The sequence below is a fragment of the Palaemon carinicauda genome, chromosome 34 (assembly GCF_036898095.1).
Source record: "Palaemon carinicauda isolate YSFRI2023 chromosome 34, ASM3689809v2, whole genome shotgun sequence".
Classification (NCBI taxonomy): Eukaryota; Metazoa; Arthropoda; class Malacostraca; order Decapoda; family Palaemonidae; genus Palaemon; species Palaemon carinicauda.
In genome coordinates, this window is record NC_090758.1 from 39,109,860 (window position 1) to 39,124,859 (window position 15,000).

Here is a 15,000-nt window from a genome sequence, read left to right on the forward strand (position 1 = left end):
AGAAAAAGAATGAGAGGGAGGAACACAGGTGTAATTATGACCAAATGTCTACAGTAATTGCAGATTGTGGTTCTTTTTCTCTTTTGTCTCTAATTAGTTAGTTTTCACAAAGATAAATAAACATTGATTCTGGGTTTTCAGACAATTTATTATTATTTTTAGATAATAATAGCAAAAGGTAACTATATATAATAATATAAATGTATTTTGTTTATTTAATCAATTTAGCATTGATCCTTAAGCAAGAGGCAGTTAATAGTTCTGTTTTACGAAGTATAATTTTGTATGTTTGTATATTCTCCTTTTAGTGCTTGCATCAGCTAGTCCTTCCTCGCAAAGTCCTGAGCTACACCTTACCCAGGGTTTCAGAGGACAGGAACGACAAGGGAAGCTCCAAACAAGGCCTCGCGGAACTGTGTGAATGATTTACTCACTCTCACTATGGCGGCTCTCCTCATCTAAGGCTTTTACTTTTGAGGATGGGCACTCTACATCCATCAAGCACATGAAGGGAAGGGGCAAGTTTCAGTTAACGGCTTTGCAGACATTATCTGCATTCTGGAACCAGAATCTGACATCAGGGTGCAGCTCCCAGAAAGGTCTACATTGTTTATCTCGGATTGATGGCGGTAAGTACCAGAAGCAGTCGTTCCTTAACTTTAGTCTTCTTTAGAGTCATCTTCCTCTTTTTTTTTCTTTATAGAGTTTCGTGTCTACAACTCCTTTATTTTACCATTTTTTATATTAAGTAATTGGTCAAGGCAAAATTATATTTATTAAAAGTAAATAAGTTTCGATAATCTTACCTGTTAAGTGTCTTATGTGTAACTTCAATCCTGCATAAAATTATATTTAATATTGAATCTAGTTGATCATTCTTATTTGGCAATTAAGGGTCAGAGTAAACATATATCACAACAAGATTTCTCTTGCAGAGATTTTATCTTTTGCAGTGCTCTTGAACTCTGTATTTGATGCTGTTTCCTTTCACAGATAAGATGTACTGGTAAAAAAGGAGACTGACTGACTGACTGAATAACTGATACACCGGGATATTGTTCATCATCATCTGTTGGACTCAAGAGTAGCTGACATGCTAGACCAACGTCAGCCAAAACCCCTGAGTCACCTTCTGGTCAAAAGAGAATGAACATGTAACTGTGCCGAAGAGAAAAAAAAGGTAAGGATTTTTAAGGAAAAGACTTTGGAGTCACTACTGCAAATGAATTGAAGGAAACTTATTATATTTATTACTCTTAAAGGGTTAAATGAAAAGGAAAAATAATTTTCCTTTGGAAGTTTTGTATATTGTCATTATTATTATCACCATTATTGTTATCATTACTATTATTCATGATGAATAATGTTTTTTTTTTTTTTCGAGAATCTACTACATTAGAACAATTTTGAAAACTTTTTATATTCCAGTACTTTCTTGTACTTAATTTGATATTAATTTTTCCTCTGTTTCTTTTAGTAGGAAGTAAGAGTTAATGTCTTCCTTCAATCAGCAGTAAAAAGGGAAAGAGGTTGGATGTCTCACTCCTGCACTACAGACAGACAGACAGACAGATATGCAGAGAGGAAAACACAAGTAATTATTAACAATAATTCCATTCCTCTCTTTCTCCAAATGTCTACAAATAATTGCAACTTGAAGTGTTTTATCTGTTTTGTCCTAAATTATTCTGTTGTCTCTGATTCAGAGAAAGAAGTAGATATTAATTAAGGGTTTCAAACAGTCAACTTATGTCTTTAGAAAATCATAAAAAATTGCCTAGTTCAGCATATGGATTTTACTAAATTTGTTTGTCTTCAGCCATTAGACAAGATGCATTTAACATATATTTAAAAAGAAAAATATTAGTTATATTTCTCTTCTTGAGAAAAGAGACAAGGAAATCTTCATCCCAACAAATCATCCTGAATCCGCTTGAGTGATCATTGCAGCCTCTTGGTTGATCGGAACTCGAAAGAACTCAACTGATCAGCAGTTTGGTCACCGTCTTAAGGTAAGTGTCATCGGTGCTTAACCTTTGATCAACAGACAAGTGAAGTGACCCAAGTAATGGATTAATGGTTGAGGTAAAAGATTAAAGGGATTATTCATTAAGCAATACAAAATTCATAGCATTTGAAGGAATTAGTCTATAAAGATAAAAAAAAAAAAAATGGTGACATCTGAACATATAAACAAATAATAGTAATAATAATAATAATAATAATAATAATAATAATAATAAACCCGACAAAAAAGAAGGTTTCATGTGAATTATCATGTTGAAGAAGAGGTTTAACTTATTTGGTTTTTCCTCTCATACCTTTTAATCTTTTCAACTGGTTTCGTTCTTTCCTGAATCCTTTATGTAATGTTGGCTCATAAAAGGACAGAATTCTGTATGATAATAAATGTAAAAGAAAAACATCAAAATATAAGAGGATAGATAATTTTATGCCACCTTAAAAAGAGTATTTTTTCTCTTTTCTTTCCTTCTATCGTAGTTTTTTTCTGAGTAAGCTGTTGGCTTTGATTGAAACATTCTCTCTCTCTCTCTCTCTCTCTCTCTCTCTCTCTCTCTCTCTCTCTCTCTCTCTCTCTCTCTCTCTCTCTCTCTCTCTCTCTTTCTCTCTCTCTCTCTCTTTTGTAAAAATTCAGTAAGCAGTAACAGCCTGTATCTCTTCTGACAGTGTGGCACAGCCAAGTCCTCAGCCATCAAATCAGCAAAGCAGCTGAATCACATTAAGAGTAGTAATGTGTCATTTGGAGACACCCCCATTGTTTTAAGTATCACCTGAACTGGAGCCCCAAATCAATTACATGTGTGATGTATGTGAATGTCATAGCCCAATATGCCGCAGCATTAATACATGTCCCTGTTGCTGCTCACCATTCTGATAAGTAAACGAGTATTCATTTTCCTTGAAAGTAATACCTACTATGTTTACTTCATTCACTGCACATACACTCACTCCAAAGGGAAACCATTTACTGTGTAAATATTTAAAGCTGATCTTTCTATCTGCATTTGGTATTCAGTAAGTGTACAGAATTGATTATTTCAACATTAACTTGAAACAATATCCTTTATGAGAAATATATTGATGTGGTTTTAGTTTCCCTTCCTAAAGTGGAATAAAAAATTAGTGTAGCCTTGAAGCATACCCCTCATGGAGAAGGTGGGCCAAAGTACATGGTGAACAGTGAACTTAATTAATTTACCATTTTCATCAATAATTTAAAAGAATAAATGACCGCACTTTGGTACTAAACCATACCCTCAGTGTACGTTTCACCCCCTTTTACAGTCTGTTTTTCCCTCCACTTGTACAGGCACACTTTCAAACATTCCTAAATTCCATAACCTTTCAATTCCTTCTCAAAAAATCAACCTTCTCATCCTAACATCTGCTTCTTCCCACAAATAATGCTACTCGCTATGGTCATTGTGGGTTCTATCTCACTCCAAAGTATCATTAGCTCCTTCTCTTGCACAAAGTTAAATTGATAACTCTAAAAGTCATTATATATTAAAAAAATTATCATATTTCTGCGCTACTACCAGAAAACCAGAACATTTTCCATTACCGTTTTCCTCTTTTGTCAGAATCTCTTTCGGTTATATATTTATGGCTTATCAGGAATGATATATTTTTGTGTACATATATTTTCAATGGCCTCATGAAATGTATTTGTATGTCATATATTATAGTTATGTCCCTTAATATAATGGTATTTTTCTTTAATACATAATGATATCACTGTCCAATTAATGTACTATTTTCTTTATAGAGTTCTGAATGTCGGTTTACGGCATACTTAGACTGTACTATTTAGGTATATAGACTATATATTTCGTAACCTTCTTGAATATTTTTGTTAACATATAATCTTATATACTATCTATACCAATATTTGAATTCCGATGGTTACTTAATTCATACAAGTGACCATGATATGCATTGGTTTTAATATATATTCCATGCTATCTGGGAATATCATTTTGTTGAATTATATTCATATAAACAACCTGGATTGTATTTTTCTTTGTATTAATAGAACAATTAATGCTCTGCACCTGATTACTTAGCTCAATATTAATTTTTGCTTAGAGATATAGATTTTACTGATAATATACTATTTTTGATACAATAAATTTATCCTTAATAATAACTGAGTTTAATATAGACCTTCTATCATTATCATATGGACATTACTTAAAAGCAGTATATAGGTGGTAAGGGTACTTTGTTGTCTTTGTTATTTCTCTTCAACAGATCTGAGTTGATTTTACAGAGAAATGTAACGTTATTGCAACGGACGATGTCCCAATGTGATGGTCACGTGATGTTGACCGTTTAGATGTGTTTGCTGATTGAGAAGTCTCATTTCATTGTTTGTCTCAGTAAAGCAAGGTGTAAATTCTCTCTCTCTCTCTCTCTCTCTCTCTCTCTCTCTCTCTCTCTCTCTCTCTCTCTCTCTCTCTCTCTCTCTCTAACTATTTCCAATTGGAGTTGAATAAAATCGTTGGACATTTGAAACACAAAACAACCTAAGTAGTAGATCAGATTCTCTTCTCTGAGGAATACATTTCTGATCTAAACTAATAAATTTCCAGATTGAATCTCTATATTTATGAATCATGTATTTGCTATAATATCTCTATGATTCGACCTTTAGCCATTGACCTTAGTGTAAATAGTTTTGATCTTTTTTTTTTCTTTTTTTTTCATTTCTTTTGATAAATTAATACATATAAAGCACGACAAATTTTTCACAATACAGAATTGCCTCCTTGGTCCCAAAGTCGATCCACATGAATCAAGGTCTATCTGAAAGTCAAAACGATTCAAGCTTCTTGAGAAATTTAGCACGTTGGTTCATTAAGGCCCTTCACAAAGTGCAAGGCAATATAAAACAACAACAACAACAAAAGCAATATGCTCTACAGATTTCAAAGAAGCAAATCCCTGTCCGTATTGCTGAATTACAATTAGTAATAATACTTACACATCTCTTTCCTAATTATGGTAATGATGATTACTTGTATGAATAAATACAATTGAAAACATTCTAGTAACATAGAAAGTCTCAGGGTCTGCAAAACAACACTTTTGGCTTTTGGGCTGTAGGTTGTCCATGCCTGGATTAGTGGATGCAAAGACCCAAAAATCTTTCACCCCCTATTTTGATATAAATATTGGTGCATATTAAAAAACCTAAAGTACTTTTCGTCAATGATGTACTACATAACTCCAATATGATGATTACTTGAACTTATAAAATCTTCTTCACATGACTAGCTGACAACAGGAAGGCCCCTGTTTACATTGAGAGTTGTCTCTTGACCACCATTTCTAAAAACATTAAAGACACTTCTGACATGAAAAGAACAATAGCAACAACATCAACAAAAAATAACAACAACACCATCATATTAATAATTCTGAAATCACTCTCAAACGCTAAAACAGACAACACGAACTCTTGATTTCTTAACTTTCAACATATCATTGAACACAGACAGGCCTTATAATTACTACATATCACTTATATAACCCAATGGTAAAATCTGAAGAAACCAGATCAAAATCTCTTGAAACAATGACTTAACATTTCATACTTCTTGGGTTGCCTAAGGTATTATGACGCTGCTTCTGAATTATGAAGAGAATTGTGGCAATGTAGAGCCTCCTTTCATTCAGTGGCCTATCTAGAGTCGAGTGTGTGTCGCCTGCTTTGAGATAATATCGGCTAAAGGCAACTTCCAGAGACTTTTCAGATGACTCCCCATAAATGTGACTCTGGAATCACTTGTAATTAGTTTTATATTTCAGGCTAAATTGACTCATTTTTTAATGTCCAAAATAGGAGCAAAATCTCAACTTTATGAGAGTAAAGACATTAAAATGAAAATGTGACTCTTTCTTAAGATACGATATCTCATTAACTATATTTTTTTTTGGCTTATGTATGTGCCATGTATAAGTTGGACCGAACTTGGCTCACAAAAAAACATGTTCACATCAAAGAGGTTGACTACAGCTATCACTATTGTTGTAACACTCATATTTCGAATTCGTACAATGGGAGTGGAAATTAACATTCATTAGGCATGTTTTTTTTTTTTTTTTTTTCTGCATGTTTATAAAATAGCGCTTGGGATTTTGTTTACATATTTTTAGCGCCATTTTGTGCAACAAGATATGATATTAATTGAATGAATGAAATTCAGCTCTTTGGAAGTGCCATGAATGTTAGTGGTTAGTCTTAAGTTAAGAAAGTTTTGGTGTAATAATAGATAAATCTGAACTAGCAAATGTTATTTAGGGATTTTGTCGTTAAAGTCCGATGAAGTTTCAAACCAAATATGACTGGAATATTATTTAAATATTCATTGAACTATATTACTTATATAGTCATGAATGCTTAAAGAAGTGATACTAAAGTTACAACTTGTTATACATTGATAAATTTAAGAATTTCCCTAATTATGAATATCAAGCCCTGCCTTCTAAGGCCTAGCCTGCATTGTTTTAGGCTACTGAAGATATGTCCAGTCCAACAGGAAATACTTCAGGTTGTAATTTAAGGATTAACATTTATGCACAGCTTAAAGGTGGTAAACAACAATGAATGGGTTATAAACTTGGCCTTTTGGCCTAGGCTACCTGTTGAAAATTTGAATAGGCTTACCCTAGCATTTTTTATATATATTATATATGTGTGGGATGGGTTATGCCTGTAATAAGCTACATATGTTTTGGGGTTAGCTATGGCTGTAATAGGCTATACTGTAAATGTTGTAGTAGGCGATGCCTGTAAAAGGATTATGTGTTAGAGTAAGCTATGCCTTTAATATCACCGCGATATACAGTAGTCCATGTGAATATCATATTAGTGAATTATTTGGTTTTACTTCACTATTTTTGCCAAGAGGGCTTTGTGCCTCTTGAAACTCCTCATGAACAAAATATGTTGGCTATGAATGTCATAACCCCTTTAATTATTCTATTTGAATTTCAATATCTAGGCTAAACTTTGGAATTTTTTTGATTATACATCTGAAATTCTATGCACCTATCTGGTAAAGTTATATTTCATGGTTGCACATTTAAATTACCTTTAAAGTTTAATAATATTTTATTATTCATTCATTTTATTGTGCCTATTGATTTATGTGATAATATTCCTTCAACGCTCACTTCATAATGGAACTTGTTTGTTTGTTTTGAATTAAATGGTTTTGCCTATATGTGATTTCAATCACTCTATCTTTACCATTTTTGATAACATTATAAAATTTTTTTATGATTATCGTATGGCTATATGTAATTTTTCCTTTCTTTTTTGCATTTCCAGTTAAAACATTATATATTTTGACCATAAGTCAAGATTAATAAGGTTTTGTATCAAGTACTACCTCGCTAGCAATAAGAATAAACCTCTAAAGCACCAATAAAACGTTTTTATTATTGGCCTTCCTTTGGCTTTTTGAAATATATATATTCCCCTTACAATTTGGGTGTAATATTTGTAGTCCCCTAGACTTTATCTTCAAGTATTGAACCATATCTGGACTTTTTAGTGATGCCAGCATGATCAAACATGAAGCCTCTGATGAGGAGGTGTTGGTCTTCTTCATTGATGTTGGCATAGGCCAATGAGCAAGAGAGAAAGTTGCTGTCCCCTTCAATGACCTTATCTAGAAGATATTCTCTAGTGTCTTTTATTTATTTTCTTATTTTTTTTCCGGACTGATCTGACTTCATTTCAAATTTCATGCATCCACCAGAATTGCAGTTTTTTTAGATGATGAAAGACTGATGCTTTCTCCTTAAATTTACGTTTGTTTTCCCTGTCGTTTCCAGAATGTTCAGGGTACGTAGTTGACACAAAGTAACTCTCACTTTCTTCTTTCCACCGGGAAACATTACGACAATCAACTCAAGGCACATGAAACGGTTGAGTAATTTCAAACTATGTCCATTTGATTGAGGAGTCATTTCAAAGAAGCGGAGAGTTGTCTGATTGATATACCTGAAGCTAAGAAACACCTTGATGTGCCCATGACTGAATTCAGTGTGTTTGAAGTCGAAGCTTTTCTCAAAACCCTGAAGAGATGAAAAGCCCTGAATACAATGGAATAATTGCTGAGATGATATTTGCTGAAGATGAAATGACTTCCGGAATACTTATAGCATTATTTTATAGGATGTAGCGTGAAGAGGCGAAACGTGTTAAATAGGAGCTAGAAGTGTTTGTGGAACTGGCAAAGAAAAAGGAGACCTGACTGATTACAATAATTACAGAGGAATCACACTTACATCTATTGTCATGAAAATATATAGTATTGTTCAATCTAGATAGACTAAAGAGTAAGATTGATGAAAAGCTGAGAGATGAAAAAGCAGGATTTAGAAAAGGTAGAAGTTGCACAGACCAAAATTTCATCTTAAGACACGTGGCACAGAAGTGTGTAGAGTATAGAAATCCACTATGGAAACTAGTCTCAAATGTAAGTGTTCTTAAACAGCGTGTCATTTGAATCGGTTACACCAGTGCATTTTAACCAATCACCGAGAGTAATGTGATTTTTGTTGCAAAAATATACACTTGAGTAGGAAAAACTCTAAAAAATAAAGCTATGAAAATATCTCCACGTTCATTCACATCATTAAATTGCAAGTTGGTTTTCAAACCACAATCTATATCCTGTTCTATACCTGTTCGATAAAGTAAGTTTCAGCTAAGTCGTTTTAAGCGATGGTCATTTTCAGCCAAACTATTTGAGCGATGAGTAGTTTAAGTGAAGAGCACTTTAATTGCCTCTGAAAGCCATAAGATAGTCTCGGTATCTAGCAAGAAATTGATATTGAGCATTTCAAGTACTTATACATTAAAACATCAAGGAAATATATTTATTAAAGAGTGAATGAGACACCGTAAGCTGTAATCTATTTATATATAAAATAGACTATGCAACTCTAGGTGCTATTACATGGTGATGTGAAGTAAATAACGGTAATGGATGATTAAAGACAACTTTGGATAATATAAATTACAATAATTGTACGGAAAAGGTGAGCATTCTCATAGTCGTGATTTAGTGGAAGTTAACATAAAAGAAAACATAAAATTGTGGACACACTTCCCACCACGACGCAAAGGCTACTTTAGGACGCAGTGCATCAAGACTTAGGAAAGAAACAAATCTGAAGAGAACTATGCCAAGAAGCAGTGGTTATTATTATTATTATTATTATTATTATTATTATTATTATTATTATTATTATTATTATCATCCAAGTCACAACCCAGGTTGGGAAAGCATAATACCACAGGCCCAAGGACTGTAATAGGGGAAGCAGACCAATAAGAAAAGAAAAGAAAATAAGGGAATAAACAAACAAACTATATATAAGAGACAAACAAAATATATGATAATTTTTAAGCTCAGTAACAACGTAAAAATAGATCAGTCATAAATAGACTATAAAACAGGTTGGTCAACTAAAACAGCGGTCGCCAACCAGTGGTCCTTGAAATAATTTTGGTGGTCTGCAGGAGAAATGGGATAATATTTCAATTATCGTTTTCTTATTTTTTTTTTCCAGGAAACCCTAATACAAATTACACAGAAGACAGAGAACCTAGTGTTGTAAATTCAGCATTTTAAGCATATTTAACATTTAACATTTTAATCCAGTATTTAACAGAAAAGAATATAATTAATTAATCAATAGCAATATTAATTAGAAGAAAATTAAACATCATAAAAACATTTTCCCTGAAGTAGTGTATGCCTACATGAAACGCATATTAAATAAAACGGGACATGTTTTACTATTTTCATAACTGTATCCTTCCCGGCTCCAGCTATAACCAGGCAACAGTGAAAGAGAGAGTGTTTCATTGTTGCAGGACCCAAAATGTGTCACAAATTTTGAAGAATGTGAAGATTAGGGGCGATTCCGATTTTTTTTTCTTTAATATTATTTACCAAAGATTTGTCTTATGAAAGTGTGAAGAATAGTTTGATATATCTGTAAAATTTATATGTGAAACTTATGAAACACGATGAGTAACTATTTCTTAAATTATCAATTCTTCCTTTTGGTTTTGGCTTCCAGATTGAAGTAAAGTGGAATATAATAACCCATAATTATCAAGAAAAGTCAAGCAAACATTTTGTATTTCGATAGAACCAAAGATAAAATAACTATTGATAATCTAATATTAAATCTTCACTGAACCGTGACCTGACCAATGTATCAGAGCAACCACAGTCTCCATCAGGCTCCATTAGAAAGAAAATGGGAACTGAAGTTGAAAGGAAATTCTTATATTTTGATTTGTCAAAAATCCTGGTATTGTGTTCTGAAAGTCCCTTGTACTAAAAAAATTCATATTAGGCTAGTGGAACCGCTCAATTTTTCCAAATAGATGTACTAAAAAAAAAAAAAAAAAAAAAAAAAAAAAAAAAAAAAAAAAAAAAAAAAAAAAGGGAAATGGTTGCTGAAGACATATCTTTATTAAACGCTTCTTGTCTGATAACACTTCAACAGCACTTACATTCATCGACAGAATTTCTGGGTTGTTATTACCCAAAGGAAGAAGATCCCAGGCATAGCAATATGCAGATGATAGATCCGTTTCTACCAGACATTTAAACTAACATTAAAAATGTACGTGTGAATGATAAAGGAAGCCTCATCGATATATTATGCAACGATAGTCTCAAACATCTAAATTCCACTCATCCTTATCAAGACCTAATTTTTGGCTCTCCATAAAGAGTGCATACCCTTGACAGAGTGAAAAGCAAGGAAATTTTCTATCAAATTTTCCCTAATATAATTTTATGAAAGACACTGACATCTGTCGTAGGAATTAAGGCTCACTACCGATTTCGGAATGACATCATTGACCCAATTAGAGACAAAAACCCACAAACTTATTTCAAACAAGCAGTAGTAAACATCAAAGTAAAAATGTGTAAAGCTTAAATAAACTGAAATTTTTTGTTTTATCAATAATTAGAATTGAATTATGTATTGAATATTGCGTTTAATATTGAAACAACAGAAGTTCTAATATGGTTATTACCTTCACCAACTTCGTTGCGGTGAAGGTTATGTTTTGATAGGTGTATGTTTGTATGTGTGTGTGTGTGTGTGGTTGTGATTGGCATAACTCCAAAACTATTTGACAGAATCTCATGAAATTTGGTGGGATAAGTAACCATGAGCCAATGACAATAAATTTGGATTTTAGGATTGATTGGGTTCAAATGTCAAGGTGAAGGTCAAGGTCACGAAAAGCTAGAAATTGTCTTTTGTCTATAACGTGGTAAATTTCTATCTGATTTGCATGATACTAGTGCCGAAATGTGCAAAATTCAATTGCCTATCTTCTGATATATAACGTGATACAGTGATATTATTACTCTTGTTTGTGTATTTATTTTCTTCTATGTGTCTGTTTGTTCGTGATTAGCATAACTAAAAAACACTTGACCGAGTCTCATGAAATTTGATGGGATGACTGGCCATAATACAATGACAATTTGATTGGATTTCTTTGAGTGATTGGGCCAAAGGTCAATGTCAAGGTCACGAAAAAGTAAAACACGTCTTTCTGCCATATCCAGACCGATTTTGATCTGATTTGGATGAAACAAGTGCCAAAATGTCAATAATTCAATTGTGTGTTTTGAGATCAAATACCCACAACATCATCAGTTCAAATTTCTGGTGACAAAAGTTGCGGTGGTGAAGGTATGTGCTATATCGAGTGTCCCTTCTAGTTATATAAATGTATTGTCCTTCTTTTTTAAAATTTCATGTTAGTAGTCCGCCTAATTTGGTATTATGCATTTAGTGGTCCGTGAAGTTTGGAAGGATGTCGACCTCTGTACTAGAATATATTTGCACAAATAAACGTACTAAATAGTTATGAGAAAAAAAAATATGCACTACTTGGCTGAGGTTATTTTCAGTTAATTCACACGATTTGATCCGAGAGATTCCAGATATCACCATTTCACTCCGTTTTGAGAGAGAAAAAAAAATAAATAGAAAATATCATCACTGATGGCAGGTGCATCGCCCATCGTTGCATTTCTAAGTCGTCACTTATTCTGTCTCCGTGGGATTTTTGTACAAGTCATTATATGTTTTTTTTTTTTTTTTTTTTTTTTTTTTTTTTTAAGAGACTAGTTAAGTCCCCGGTCATATTACTATGTATTTAACCACGTTTATTTCTCTTATTAAGATTGACTAATCTGTTATTTAATTTTTTTTGAGATTTTTACATTTATTATTTGATTTAGTTTTAAATGTTTTAACTTTATTTAGCACATGTTAAAATATTCGTCTTGTGTTGTCATTTTGTTAGATTATGTGGTAAAAGTAACATAGGTAAGTGATATTGGAAGATGTACGATTTATTCTTTCTTTTGCTTCGAAGGTGAAGATCCTTATTTCAACTTTCACACTATACATCATTGCTCTCCCAAATGCATTTTGCATTAAATTTTCCATTAATGTAATTAGTCTAAGCACACTTGATTATGGTTTATTACTCTACGTCCTGAGTATCATGTAAACATTAAGGTGATATCAGCTTTGACAGTCAGATATAGAGTAATCTTTGGACCTTAACGTGTGTATGGTTAGTGAACCGTGTTAATTGTGGCTCTCGTTTGGTTCTTCTTCTTCTTCTTCTTTTTTTCTTCTTCTTCTTCTTCTTCTTCTTCTTCTTCTTCTTCTTCTTCGTCGTCGTCGTCTTCTTCTTCTTCTTCTTCTTCTTTTATCATCAGAAGGAGATCTGGCCCAATTCTTGGAGCCAGTGTACTCCCCTGTAAAGGCTCTCGATTTTGTTGAATGCGAGTGTGTTGGCGTTCTATTTCTCCCAGCCTGGCTCTGGAAATCAGCGCGGGGAGACTTTCCTGGAATTGCTTCCCGAAATGATATAGAAAATGTGCGATACATTTCTGATATAGGACCTATACCTATGACTAGATTGAAACGAGGACCAATGATAAGTAATGGGTGGTGTAGTATTGTCTTGAGGTGCCCTTACACCATCAATCTTTTGACATGATATAAAATCGTCCTCAACATTTATTGAGTCAATCATATACCCTCACATAGGTCGACTGTAATGGTCAATATTTAGTTCCTCACTAGTCTTCATACAGACAGTGTGTTACCTGTTTTCAGTTGCTGTGATATTTTGTTTGAATTAAAAAAAAGAAAATGATATCACTGGACGAAGGACTTGTATAAGAGGATACATGAATATAGCCATGGAAATCTTTTATCATACTTGGAATTAAGTGATTGTTAGGATTTTAAGACTTTTTAAAGATAAACTGTGAATGTTTCGAAAAGGTAATGTTTATGGTAACTCCCGTGATCTCAAAAAAGAAACAGTCAGGAGAGAAGCTACCTCACCAACTGAAAGATTGTCAATCAGATTTATCTTGCCACAGTTAACACTTTTGAAGGCTTGAAATCTGTAACTGCTGTGTCTCCGCAGTCTATCAGTGCCCTTGTTATTGAAACCAGTAGGACCATTATAAAATGACTCAAAATATTTCAAGGTAGGAAAAACAATATAATTATTTCCCATCAAACTTTATGGGATTTTGAACATATTTCTTTGAAATTGAAAAAGAAAAAAAAAAACAGAAATATTATTTTGTAGCTGGAACCTATCAGGTGGGGCCATATGTTCATTATCTTGTATTTCGTTATTGCTGATGATTCTGGAATGCTGTTGGAAGTACCTGGTGTGGTATGTTTCTGATAAGTGACAACAGAGTCCCAATGCAGTCTCTATCTGACCCTCAAAGATATTATCATTAAGAGATCTTTCAACATATGTTGCTTTTGAGGAATTCATATCCCACAACTCCATATCCCATGTAGATGTCAGTTCGTTAAAGACGTTTGCATGCAAAGGATAAAAGGTTTCGTTGCTCCTCTAACTTTCTTCTCCCCATTCTATAGGGACCCTATATTTCACGAATCTTTTTGGAATTTTAAGTGACTATATTACATATGTAACAGATATATGTGCATAGAAATTGTCAGATAAATATAGAAATATTATAATTAATATTTACTTTCACTGTTAATGTCTTTACAGCTAGCAGCCACAGGAACTGAATGGAACATTATTATAGAGAAATTTTATGGCAAATGGAAATATCCAAATTCTATTGAAGCCTTCGATGGGATACGTGTAAAGATTTAGAAAGTAACCTATTACGGATCTTTTTATTACAATTAGAAGGTGTGTTTGGTGAAACCAATATTGGAAGAATGTTTCATGAAAGTTTTTTATTTTCCAAAGCCAAATAGTATGAAAAAAAAAAAAAAACATTCGTCTTTGTTGGTGATAATCGTTTACCATTGTCAGCAAATCTAAAGAAGCCATATGCTCAGGCTCAAGCAGATGGGCAAAAGAGAGTCTTTGATTATAGATTGGGTCGTGCAAGATGCATAATCGAAATCAATATGGCATTTTAACAGCTCACTTTGTAGTTTTGAGTCGGGCTATTCTGTTGTCTCCAGAAAAATCATAGTTAATTGTTTTGGCTTGTTGCTATCTACATAACTATCTACGAACGAGAAATTCACATGAATAAGTTGAAGACATTGGTAATGTTACAAACAAAGAGGCTGGTCAAGAGCCATCCAGTGCCAATATAAATTCAACAGATTTGCAACATACTTGTAATAACCCTTTATCAGTTCCTGCTAAGCAAATCATAGTTACTTTTCGTGAATATTTCAACTCTAAAGAGAAAGTTGCAAGGAAAACAAAGCTTCGAAATAATGCATATTAAATTAGATTACTCTGGCTGTCTAATCTGAGGTTATAATTTACTTACATATGGTATGCATTTCTGAAGAGACACTAGCTAAAATTAATAAGTTTTTTTTCAAGTCAGTGTCTTTTTTTCAAGGTCTCATTTCATTCCCTTGTGC

General features: G+C 33.0%; 3 protein-coding genes across 18 annotated transcripts in view; 1 reads left to right on the forward strand and 2 right to left on the reverse strand.

Moving 5' to 3' along the window:
• Positions 1-15,000, forward strand: part of LOC137627117 (tyrosine-protein phosphatase 10D-like) — a 616,151-nt gene that overhangs the window by 356,624 nt on the left and 244,527 nt on the right. The gene's annotated exons all lie outside the window — the stretch shown is intronic.
• LOC137627116 (uncharacterized) overlaps positions 1-15,000 on the reverse strand; it is a 486,416-nt gene that overhangs the window by 140,515 nt on the left and 330,901 nt on the right. The gene's annotated exons all lie outside the window — the stretch shown is intronic.
• LOC137627115 (tyrosine-protein phosphatase 10D-like) overlaps positions 1-15,000 on the reverse strand; it is a 124,610-nt gene that overhangs the window by 90,023 nt on the left and 19,587 nt on the right. The gene's annotated exons all lie outside the window — the stretch shown is intronic.